The following is a 10,852-nucleotide window of genomic DNA, read 5'->3' as shown; positions in this document are numbered from 1 at the left end:
ATTGTTCTTATCCTTTTAGCTTTTAGCTGCTGCTCAGCTTCCTTTTGCTTTTTAGCATATGTTTTGCTTTTATTAGTCTTTTGTTTTAAAATTAACATCTCGTTCTTAGCTTTTTCAGCAAGTTTCACCAAATCCATTCAGCATTTACACTGTATTTGTTATACAGAAACGTTTAGCTAATATTAACCTCACCTGTACAGCTCACAGATCTGATTTTCAAAGTGCACGTTAACTGCGCTGCCTGCACTCAGATTCTCTCCGACGATGGTGACTTTGGTACCTCCTGATTCAGGCCCTCTGCTTGGGGTCAGTGCCAACATGATAGGGGTCTACCAAGAAACAAAATTTCAGACAAAATGTACAGTTAGGATGTCATGATTAAAAGATTTGTACCAATTCACAGAGCAACTGCCTCCATAAAGACCAGATTTATTAAGACTTTGTATCGATGAAAATGCAATTAACAATTTAAAGTGTCCGTGACATGCATTTCTAAGAACACAAAAGCTGGATAAAATCTTAATAACTAATAAATGTGACATAATACAATTGCTTTAACCCATTTTGTCAAATAACTTGCTTTTATTTTTACTTGGCATAGCCAAAGTGAAACTGGAAGTGATGACAAAGGAGAACTCCCTGCTTTGTGTTTATATGAACTCTGAATTTTCTTTGTCTCTCTCTCTCTCTGATAGTGACTCAGAATAATTTAAAGAAACTTCTTTTTTTTTTTCTCTTGTCTGAATCATTGCCTCTGCAATAATTGTCTGTGTACATGTTCCACTTTGATGTCACTTCCTGTTTAGGCAAATGTAAAAATCTCAACAACTGTTCATCTTAGCAATATGATTTTGCAACATGTTATCATTATTTTCGAATAATGCATTTGGTATTTATCACAAATAATTTCATGTTATACAAACCGGATTCCAAAAAAGTTGGGACACTAAACAAATTGTGAATAAAAACTGAATGCAATGATGTGGAGGTGCCAACATCTAATATTTTATTCAGAATAGAACACAAATCACAGATTTGTAGATGAACATATTCTGTGATATATTCATAAATTAAACGGATTCATTCATTTTTCTGGACTGAATAATATCGTGCATTGAATAATTAAAGATGTAACGTGAGACGTTAATTTTCTTTGACCCATCAAAATGAACGTGGTCATTTATTTTCAGAATCAAAATTTAACATCACACATTTACATTAATTTGGCAAAATTGAAAATAACAACAGGTTAATTAATCAGTTTACAATTAGAAGACCATACGGCGATGGTTTCCCTTGCTTCCAGCTGTACAACAGACATTTCTAAAAATATCTGGAATGATTTCTAGCAGGATAAAAGAGTTTAAAGATGGAAAATGAAGTTTATCTTGAGAGAGATGGGTGAGGGAATTTGTCTGTTATAACCAGAACAACACACTCCTTCAAGGCCCAGTTTAACCAACGGTACACTTTGCGGTTGAAGATCGACTCTTTTTACCTTGGCAGAGGATAATTCCGACTTCGGTGTAGAGTTGCCTTCAAACGCTATCCAGCGTCTCCGTAAGGATAGTAGGGAACCATTCGGAGTCGTGAGATCGTCCAGAACAGACTTCATAGTTCCTCTGAACTTCTCTCGTCCAGCTTAGTTGCAGATGTCCTGAGCATTCTGCATTCCAGCATTCTGAACTCTGCTGCTCTCGGAACTAACTCACAGCATTCTCTCAGCGTTCTTCTCAGCGTTCTTCTCAGCGTTCTTCTCAGAACTACTGAGAACTTCTCGAACTTCTCAGAACTTCTGATAACTTCCCTGAACTAGGAAGTGTTGCACCTTTTAAAAGAGGTCACTTCCGGTTCATTTGAGAACTTTCTGATTGGTCGATGACCAGACAAAGGTGTGTTTTTGTGATGTAAGAGGTTATTAAGAGTCAAGGAAAAAGATTGAGTTGTTTAAGAACAGACATAAGATTGCTATGAAGATTCCAGACTTTGTGGAGTCAATTCTCTAGTATCTTTCTGTAAAAGTTAAACATGACATTTCTTTTTCAGTAAACTTGCAGTTGACCGAAACTTGACCTTTGACCAACTTACACAACTTGCTCATTGAAGACAGAAAATCAGACAATGCATCATTAACCTGATTTCTACTTTGAATGAGGATTAAAATCACTAATACTGTTTCACAGTTGATTTAAAAATGAGTAGTTCACTTAAACATTTGAAAATGGTTTGAACTAAACACAATTTGATTATCAAAACATTTGTAAAATAGTAATGATAATAGAAAAAGAGAGTGTTCTTTCAATTGATCAGTGCAGGACACTTAGAAAGTCTCTGGATGAACTTAATCTTGTGTTTCTGGACTCAAATCAATGAAATACAGTTCTTGTTCCAGGCAGGCTCTCAAGGCCAGGACTTGACCTGAGGCTTAGTTCACTACAGATTAAAAGTTTAAACTGAGAGAATGTATCATTGTAAGGGAAAAATCTGTTGTTTCCAAATTTCATGGCGTCAACAAATCCCAAAAAGGTTGGGGCAAGTCAATTTTTACCACTGTGTGGCATCCTCCCTTCTTCTTACAACACAACAGATGTCTGGGGACAGAGGAGACCAGTTTCTCAAGTTTAGAAATAGGAATGCTCTCCCATTCATGTCTAATACAGGTCTCTAACAGTTCAATTGTCTTGGGCCTTCTTTGTCGCACCTTCCTCTTTATGATGCGCCAAATGTTATCTATAGGTGAAAGATCTGGACTGCAGGCTGGCCATTTCAGTACCCGGATCCTTCTCCTACGTAGCCATGATGTTGTCATTGCTGCAGAATGTGGTCTGGCATTATCGTGTTAAAAAATGCAGGGTCTTCCCTGAAAAAGATGATGTCTAGATGGGAGCATATGTTGTTCTAGAACCTGAACATAGTTCTCTGCATTAATGGTGCCTTTCCAGACATGCAAGCTGCCCATGCCACAAGCGCTCATTCAACGCCATACCATCAGTGATGCAGGCTTCTGAACGGAGCATTGATAATAACTTGGGCTATCCTTGTCCTCTCTGGTCTAGATGACATGGCGTCCCAGTGTTCCATAAAGAACTTCAAATCGTGACTCATCTGACCACAGAACAGTCTTTCATTTTGCCACACTCCATTTTAAATGACCCCTGGCCCAGTGCAAACATCTGAGCTTGTGGAGCTTGCTTAGAAATGGCTTCCTCTTTGCACTGTAGAGTTTCAGCTGGCAACGGCGGATGGCACGGTGGATTGTGTTCACTGACAATACTTTCTGGAAGTATTCCTGAGCCCATTCTGTTATTTCCTTGACAGTGGCATTCCTGTTTGAGGTGCAGTGATGTTTAAGGGCCCTGAGATCACGAGCATCCAGTACAGTTTTACGGCCTTGACCCTTACGCACAGCGATTGTTCCAGATTTTCTGAATCTTTTGATGATGTTATGCACGGTTGATGATGATAACTTAAAAGTCTTTGCTATTTTACGCTGGGTAACACCATTCTGGTATTGCTGCACTATCTTTCTGCGCAACAATGGTGGAATTGGTGAGCCTCTTACCATCTTGGCTTCTGAGAGACACTGACGCTCTGAGAAGCACTTTTTATACCCAATCATGTTGTCAATTGACCTAATTAGTGTTAATTGGTCTTCCAGCTGTTCGTTATATGCTCAATTTCCTTTTTCCAGCCACTTATTGCTACTTGTCCCAACTTTTTGGGGATTTGTTGACACTGTGAAATTTTGAATCAACATATTTTTCCTTTAAAATGTTACATTTACTCAGATTAAACTTTTGATCTGTCATATATGTTATATTACAAATAAAATATTGACATTTGCCATATCCACATCATTGCATTCAGTTTTTATTCACAATATGTTTAGTGTCCCAACTTTTTTGGAATCCGGTTTGTAATACCAGCACTTTAAATCAGCAAGCAGATTTGTTTGTATACAATGGCATCCACTAAAAAAAAAAAAAAATAACAGGAAAATTAAAGTTATGCTTGTTTATGACAGTTAACAGCTTTTCTTCAGGCTGCAGTCCCTGCCGTTTAACAGTAGTGTTTTCTCTGTAGTGACATCTACAGTTCAGGAGGAGACCTGCAGCATCACCCATATAAACAGTAACAAACACTGATGAGTGTGTGCTTCAAACAACGTGAATTGGCTCCAGTTCCCAAAAAAAAAAAAAAGTTATGTTGTACTCTTACCAGTGTAGAAAATAGATTTGTGGGCTCACTGCTGAATTACTAAAAGAGTGTTAAACACATCTGATGCTGGGAAGAGTATTATTTTTGCACTAAATCTAATTTGTTGCGTAATATTTATTAACTCTAAGCCATGTTTTTCTTTTACTACTTTAAAGTAAGACCTGTTTGTTAGCAGCCATTTTTATTAGGTGAATACTAAGTCATAGGGCCATTCCTTTTTGTATTATATTGCACAAAATCATAATGTGTTCAATCAAACATGTATTGACTTTCATTGTATAGTGACTAAAGGTTGGATTGCATCAATTATGAGCTGAGTTTAATTGCATTCTATAGATTTTTTTTATTTTATTTTGCTGCCCACCTAGCTTTATTGAATTAGATTGTTGGCATTGTATTTAGATTCCCATCTTATAAGTCAGAGACCAGAGATGCAAAGCCCATGTTCATTATAGACTATAAACTCATTATAGTGTTCATCTTCTGGATCACTTGTCTTGATCAGAGGTTCAAACAAATGTGTAAGTAAAAGTTAATCTAATAACATGGATAACTGAAGAGCTAATAGTTTAAAAAAAAGAAAACATTTGTATTTTTATGTTTTTACAAACCATAAAATGCCAATACTTTGCACCATGAACAATGATTTAAAGTGTATAATCTACAACCTGCAGATCAAAATGTTTTGCTTTCACATGCAAACAAGTCTTGATATTTCAATAAGCAATGTTTGTTTTAGAAGAGCTTTTATTGTTGCAGATTTACCACAAAGGAGTAGAGATGCGAGGACTGAGCACTTAGCTCTGGTCTGCATTCACCAACGCACAGTTTAACTGGACCTGGCGTTCTGCCTTCAGGAGCTGCAGCCATCTCACACACAATCCTGTCCAAAACAAAACATTATTAATAATGCATTGAAAGTGATGAATGCAATCCAAAAGCATCACACATACATGAATAATAATACGATGCCATCATGCACACAAAAAGGCATCACTTCACAATTTCCCATTTGTCAAGAGCAGCGCTGGTGGAAGATGGTTCCTTTTAGTCAGCGCGACTGGAGCGGACTTTCACAAAAGTTGCAGGTCAATACAGAGGACCATCTTTCTTCCTAATGGAAAACCTATATTAGCAATATAACTCCAATGATAAACTACATCTCTCCCCATCTCAAACAGGACTGCCACCCACCATTACCCTCCGTTGTCATGACAACATAGCAGTTTCTTCAATAAATCAGCATTGTCTGTCAGGTCAGTAAGATAAAGCATGTCATGTGCAAGTCATTACAACAACTGACCTCATACTGAGATTAATGTTTGTAACAGCTGTAATGTCATATTTTAAAGCAGCCTGTTAGCTGAATGAAAGGCGCTGCAGAATGCACGGCTCAGCATAAAAAAACTACAGCTCCAACATACAATGAGAGCATGCAATGAATCTTTCCAGCCCAGCCCCTCTCTTCAGAGATCACATGGTTTTCCTATTTACTGCTGGCATGTTCTTTTCTTTTTTTTTTTTCTCCTCTCTTTTTATTTACAAGGATATAAATAAAGTCCCTGCAGCCCGAGCCCAATCGCATTACATGGCTGTGAGAGAAACACATGGCTAACAGATTGTCCCTTCAGTCAGCGACACGCAGCGCATTTCAATTACAGCTGTGCCGACAGCCTCATAACAACAACAACACAGAGGCTGTCTGTTTCTTCCTTTGTATGTGACTGCACTAGAACAACGTGAGCACCCCCACACAATCCTGCAACCTGATGAGGCATCACGAACTATCTGCTTCCACGCAAATCACAATGCCATCTCGGCGTCTTTAGCAGGCTGTTCAGGTTTGTTGTTGTGAATTTATTTTGAGTGAACTGACTGCATGTGGTCAGCTCTGTCGCTGCTGTTAACACTTGATGGTACATTGTGTACACCAAAATGTTTAGCTATTGGATGTCACCTGCTTGTATGTAGATACACACAGAGCCACGTCACAGAGAAGGATGCCAGTGAGCAACATATAATATATAATACATATATAATACATCTCTTAATGAAATAAGGATAATGAGTTACAACAACAAATAATTTCCCTTTGAGATTAATAAAGTATTTTTGAATTTGAATTTGGATATCAGCAAGTCGGCAGGTCTTTTTGTAAAAATGACAATACATTCAGACGTGAATTATATTTTTACAATAAAATGAACATGGTTCAGAGCCATTTGAATAACGACCATTTGAATAACTATCTCTTGATAAGCTTCATTATCTAAGACTAGTTAAAAGAAAAATAAAACCACACAAACAATGATTAGTGACGTCACAGAGCTCAGTGTCTGAACAAAAACTAAGCATCTGTGAATATTCAGCGCACCGACGACCGTTTTAGACAACTTCACTGTGAATTTAACATCTGCTGTTTATTTAGGTGATTATAATGTGACATAAAGCTACTCACACTGTTGTCTTGTGATTGACAGAACACATGTAGTTGCACTTAAAGCATATAATGAACACAGTTGGTCCAAAAACAATACAATAAGCAATAAACTGAATAGAAACTCACGCACACATTACATCTACTAAAATGTATAAAATCCCAACAAAAGAGACATTTATATATTGGAAATAATTGTGATGAGCAGGCTTTTTGTTTTTACCCAGAAATATCCTCTCTGTTGCCTGCCTGGAGTCAGTCATGTTCAGTATGAGGTTCTACAGCGAGGCTCGACAACAGAAACACGTATGAATAAAAGGGGCCCAGACCACGTGGTCTGAGAAGCAATGGTTTTAATGCACATCGAGGGAGTTCAGACTTTATTTATTTGATCAGAACTGAATACACTTTTGTTTTAAACAACAGGTCTGACGACTTTTAGGGGAAAAAAACTGTCAAACTAATTTTTTTGTGTTTTTGTTATGTATGGATCTGCTGTGTACTGTAAGTAAGACTGTGAGTCCAGTGTGTCTCTTACTGCTCTGCAGTGATGTATCCATCTTCCTGTGGGGTGCACGGCACTCCTGCCACCTCCACATTACCCTTCAGCTCAGAGAAAGACAGGCCAAGGTTCAGGCCCTGGATAGTGACAAGTGTGCCCCCCTCCAGAGGCCCTGCTACTGGACTCACCTAAACGAGAAGGAAATGACAGTGGGATCAAGTCAGGTTGTGCAATTTTTTTTTAAATTTGTTTCAGGTTTTTATTCTAAAAGTTAAAAACATTGCATTTCATTTTTCATGCCGTTGTACAACAGGGGTTTTTGACTTGCTCAATCTGGAAACCATAACAGGTTTTCTGAGTGAGTTTATTCAGAAATCCTTGACACTGGCTCTAATTTAAAATAAACTTTAATGAACAAATGCAATGAATAACAAATCTATTCACAGTTAAGAAGTTAACCAGTCCAGCAGGGTAGACTCGGACCTACAGAGCAGAATAGGAGCAATGCTGGAGCAACTCTGGCTCCTCTGCCGAGCAGCACTGGGCGGTTGATTAATTCGGCTGCAGTTCCTTCAGGAACACTAATAATGTGTCAGGGACATCAAAGGCCTTCAGCTCTTTGAAGTGGAAGAGCCTTGCATCTCCGCATGACCCACTGTGCCTTATTCAAGAGAATGAACAGGGGTTTGGGACATAAAAGATCCATCATTTCTTTCTAAACAGACTGAATTCGTTTAGCTGTCAAGAACTTAAGGTATTCAGCTGGCAGGGAGGAAAATGTGAGGCAGTCTCAGGTAAACAGACACTTGTCTGGGAAAATGGAAGGTGGCCACAGGGAAGAAAGATGCATGTTAGACTTTATGTATAGCTGAAAAGATGTGCTGGCAGGTTTTTTTATATATATTTTTTTAGATACAAACGTTCTTTTAATTTTTTCTTTTATAAAATGTACAGGATATATGCTTCCACGAAAATCTACCAGCAAAGACCTGGAGCAAGTGTGATTACAAACCACATTTCTTTTCTTCTTTCCATGATTTCAGTCATCATACATTTTTGTTTAGATTCATAGCAATACATTTATTTGCTTTTAATTTTTTTCTGCCTGTACAACGTGCTCCATCAGTACTGCTAGTAGATGAAAGATGATGTTTGTTTGTCACAGTAGGAACCCTCTTCACCAAGATTTCTCTGACTCTCATGCCATTCATTTTTATTATTCACTGTCAACAAGACACGAGTACAAGTGCTTCAACATTTTTGAACACTATGCTGCAATCATAATTTATTTTGGAGGATTTTTTTCTAATTTAGGATTTAAAAAATACAGTTGGGAAAATTAAATGAAATGTATGGCTTAGTATTCCTTGAAAGAATGCATACCACCTATGTCCTCTAGCTAGAGTTATCTTTTTAAGAAATGATGGAATTATAGCCATTTTGGTCAAATTTTAAAAGTAACATTATGTATAATCTTTGTTCAATAATACAATATAGCATATGCTCTGTATGTCTCCCCATCATCACAGACATCTACACCTTCAGATGCAGGAAGAGGGCCACCTGCATCATGAAGGACCCCACTCACCCAGCACACACATTTTTCGGCCCGCTCCCCTCAGGCAGGGGTTTGCGGAGGATTAAGTTTAGAACCACTAGACTGCGGAACAGCTTCTATGCTGAGGCTGTTAGACTCATGAATCTCTAACCAGGATAATCACCTTGAAAAAAAGAAAAAAAAATCACTGTAATGCCACTTTAATTGGTGATATGTGACTTATCTGTGTTGCTGATATCCATGCTGCTGATCTCATGCAACTGATTATCACATGCTGCTGATTATCCATGCTGCTGATCTCATGCTGCTGATTATCTTATGCTGCTATATTCATTCATACCCATCTGTTCACCACCAACTCATGTTATACGCCGTATTGTTTTACATTAGTAGTGTTTAACGTATATCTAAGATATTTTAGTGTACCTTTTGGCTTTTGTTTTAGCGTTTATCTTAGTTTATATCTTCAGAGTCAGAGTCAGAGATTCTTTATTGTCATTCGCACCTCACGTGGTACATGTGGTGGAGCGAAATTATGTACACAAGGTCCCAGTTACATCCAACAATAAAATGTATAAGAAAAACAGTAATAACATCTAAGATATGAACTAAGAAAAACATAAACTAAATATACACTAAGCACTCATAACATAAAACATTGAACATCAGCACAAGCATGAACATGAGTCTGTGTGAGACTCATGTTCATGTTTGTGCTGATGTTCAATGTTTTATGTTATGAGATGTTAGATCCTTGTTTACTGTTTCTTTTTATACTTTATATTTTGATATTTTTGGGTGTAACTGGGACCCTGTGTACATAATTTCGTTCCATCTCATGTACCACATGAGATGGTAATAACAATAAAGTGTACTTGAACTTAGTGCTCTAAGTACTGTATGTATTGTAAATGACTGTCAGCTACTACCACACATAACTTTTGGCTGCTCCATTCTGCAGGGGTTACCACAGCAAGTAAATCTGCACAAAAGATTTGGAAATTGTTTTACACCGAATGCCCTTCCAGTTGCAACCTGGGCTTCAACCTGCAGCCTCAGGATCTCAAGACACTTAACCACTGAGCCATCACAGCCCCTTTTACTATATACATTTAGTGCAGGACACTAAAATCAGCATTTGTAGAATTTATTGGAACTTAGTCAAACAAATGCAATTGGTATAATGATTAACTGTTAGGCAATGTGAACAAATAAAAATTTAATTGGTTATAATTATAATAAAAACGGTTATCTGGTGGCTCAACTGAAAAATTTGAAGACAATAATTAAATCAAACAACAGACCTCAGTAATGCGCGGGTTGGTACACTTGACATTCTTGGCAGAAAGATCTAGCCACCGGCTCGTGTACGGGGAGATGGGAGGGCAGTGCTGCTTCATGGTGCATCGGCCCTCACCGCTGCACCAGCCACACAGAAACTTGCGCTCTGCCCGCAGACACATGCCACAGCTGTCCCGCTGGGCACTGCACTTGTAGAGATGCACTGCGAGATACAACACAACAGGGATGCTTTTTAGGTTATATTAGACAAGAAAGATCACTTTTTTTTTTTGAGAAAGTCTTGAAAGCCTATAAAATGCATTGAGTACAATATGTACAATTTAAACCAGCAGGGAGTATTGTTGCATTTCAGCTCAAACATCAGTCTATTATGAAATAAACTACTTGAATACACCAATAATAACAGTGATAATAATAATAATAATAATAATAAACAGACATTCATCTTATAAAGTCAGCAATATACAAACAATTGCATATTTCTACAAAATTAAACTTCCCAAAGTCACCCAATAAGCCATTATTGTTCTTATATTTTTCTTTCTATTTTTACATCTTCTAATGTTGAAACTCATAATACCCCTTTGTAGCCCATTCACATTAATGTGTCTGAGTGATAACATGCAATAAAATGATTAATGGCTTCACAAAGACCATTGTTGACTCAGAATATGTTGTTAAAGGGCACTATAACACTGGACTTCAGGCCCATGGCTGAAGAAAAAAGATGAGAACCAGACAAAAAGCCACGATGGTCAAATATGAAAATTCAGCCTTCACATCTCTGGATGTGTGATTTGGTGCTCTTTGATAACGCTCCCTGCTGTAGTGAACT

At 37.7% G+C, this 10,852-nt stretch overlaps 1 long non-coding RNA gene across 1 annotated transcript; it reads right to left on the bottom strand.

The window, feature by feature from the left end:
* Positions 1–238: 238 nt before the first annotated feature.
* On the bottom strand, positions 239–7,300 carry LOC119411763. The gene is made up of 3 exons (XR_005186905.1): positions 7,194–7,300; positions 4,984–5,101; positions 239–329 (listed from the first exon to the last, which is right to left on the bottom strand). It is a non-coding gene; the product is annotated as an uncharacterized LOC119411763 (long non-coding RNA).
* Positions 7,301–10,852: the final 3,552 nt, after the last annotated feature.

The sequence above is a fragment of the Nematolebias whitei genome, chromosome 7, assembly GCF_014905685.2.
Source record: "Nematolebias whitei isolate Nwh7 chromosome 7, NemWhi1, whole genome shotgun sequence".
Taxonomy (NCBI): Eukaryota; Metazoa; Chordata; class Actinopteri; order Cyprinodontiformes; family Rivulidae; genus Nematolebias; species Nematolebias whitei.
This window is presented reverse-complemented; position numbering and strand designations above follow the sequence as displayed.